Genomic DNA, 2130 nt, shown 5'->3' with positions numbered 1-2130 from the left:
CCGCATTTGCTCACAGTGGACCAAAAACGAATTCGTGTGACAACTTCCCAGCAGAATTTGGCATTATTTTCGCGTAAGCCGACCGAGTTTTTGCGCCGATTCCTAGCCATAGATGAAACCTGGATCCACTACTACACTCCTGAGTCAACGCAACAGGCAAAACAGTGGGTTCCACCGGGCCAAAACGCTCCGAAGCATCCAAAAACGCAACAATGGGTCGGAAAGGTTATGGCTTCCGTATTTTGGGATGCATATGGCATAATATTCGTGGACTATCTTGAAAAAGGTAAAACCATAACCGGAGCATACTATTCATCATTATTGGACCGATTGAAAATCGAAATTGCCGAAAAACGACCGCATTTGAAGAAGAAAAAACCGCTTTATCATCACGACAATGCGCCTGTTCATTCATGCTTAGTTGCACAAGCATAATTGCATGAAATCGGCTTCGAATTGGTTCTTCAGCCACCGTATTCACCAGACCTGGCCCCCAGCGACTATTACTTGTTCCCTAACCTTCCGATCGAGTACTTTTCGGACGGTATCAAAAAGTTAGAAAATCGTTGGACTCGCTGTATCGATCTAAAAGGAGAGTATGTTGAAAAATAAAACCGACTTTGGCCAAAAAAACGTCTCCGTGTTTCATTTTTCAGGGACTTATCAGACTACCTAGTAGGTCAGGGGTTCGATACCTGAGTCGGTACCTCTGGAAATTTTTCTATGTACCTTTACCGAGGTTCTGGTAGTTCGGAACCCACCTTAAGCTGTATGTCCAGCCATCGTCTACTTGAACTGCAACCCAGTCCGTCAATGATAGAGTAAAAACCAGGGTTTGTCCAATATGACGGGGCACACTGCTCTCATCAGATCACTTGATTGCATTATAAAATGCGTCCGTGACTGATGATTTACCGGGACAACCCCGTGCAAAAACTATTCCAAAAATATAAAAATCCAACTCTAACCAAAAAGGCCTTCCACTAAATTCAATTATTTGCATACTTTAAGAGTTATTTATAATTTTTTTATTTCCCTTAAAATTATTATTAATTTATTAAGTTACAATATTTTTTAATATCTCTAAATTATGTTTTATTTTTACTTTAATAAAGAGCATTTCCTAATGTGCTGTTTCTAAGCAGAAACAATATATATCATGAACTATTTTCTCTCTTTTTTTTTAAATTGGTCGCAACGGCTATACGACGATTTGTTCTGAAATGACACCATAGACAAATGCCTGAGAATGGCTCTCTTAGACGAAGAAGGTGTTGGTTATGGAACAGTGAGGGTGCTTCGATTGACTTTTGCAAATTATGAGGTTGTTAAGGAAGAATCACTCAATGATTTGCAACTATATTTCAGTAAACTGGATAAAAAAAATAATAATAATTATCGTGCTTGGAAGAAGGGATGAGATAATAGTATCCAAAATTGCTAGAAACAAAGAGAAGATTGAAAACATTTATGATTTCATGTATCTTAGATTTTTATTCACTACCGACGGAAGGATAGATGGGGAGATACATACGTACGAGTATAAATGAGGTTAGAAAGAACATCAAAAGTTAAAGAGTCATTACTGGAAGTAAGAATGTGATGAATAAAGCTAAATTTGTGATATATAATTATATGATACATAATAGGAATGTGTGGATGACTGAGAAAAGAGTAAGGATCTTCCTTTGAGCTTCTTAGGAAGTTTGTGTCCTGAGGCTACCTTTAGTACGCTCCATTACCTTATCCCCGAAGATAACTTCAAGCCTTAACCGCCACCAGCTGTTCTCCAGAATCTTGGGTTTATTGCCTGGCTCGGATTTTGAGGGTATTGGCTCGTAAGCCATCTTCGACTTGTAAGTTGTTCAATAAACTCTTATTAAATCTTTACCTTGCGTTGTCACTGATTTCACCCGTCTATCCAAGGGTAATGGTGACTATACTCTGTTCCCCGTGAGAAGACCCTACTGAACGACCAATTTTGGTTTTCTTCGCGTATTTCATTGTCCAATTTTTCAAGAAGGCGGGATTTCTTGAGATATTTCGACTACTTTTCTGCTTGTATACCGACCTCAGTTTGGGTGAACTTATGTCAGCAGGGGTCTTTTGTCTATAGACAGGCCAATGTAA

The 2130-nt window shown here is 38.9% G+C and overlaps 1 protein-coding gene across 13 annotated transcripts in view; it reads right to left on the bottom strand.

The window, feature by feature from the left end:
• Positions 1–2130, bottom strand: part of LOC117171332 (phosphoribosyl pyrophosphate synthase-associated protein 2) — a 228065-nt gene that overhangs the window by 65885 nt on the left and 160050 nt on the right. The gene's annotated exons all lie outside the window — the stretch shown is intronic.

This window comes from Belonocnema kinseyi, chromosome 4 (assembly GCF_010883055.1).
Source record: "Belonocnema kinseyi isolate 2016_QV_RU_SX_M_011 chromosome 4, B_treatae_v1, whole genome shotgun sequence".
In the NCBI taxonomy this organism is placed as follows: Eukaryota; Metazoa; Arthropoda; class Insecta; order Hymenoptera; family Cynipidae; genus Belonocnema; species Belonocnema kinseyi.
The sequence above is the reverse complement of the archived record's forward strand: the minus strand, read 5'-3'. Positions and strand labels throughout refer to the sequence as shown.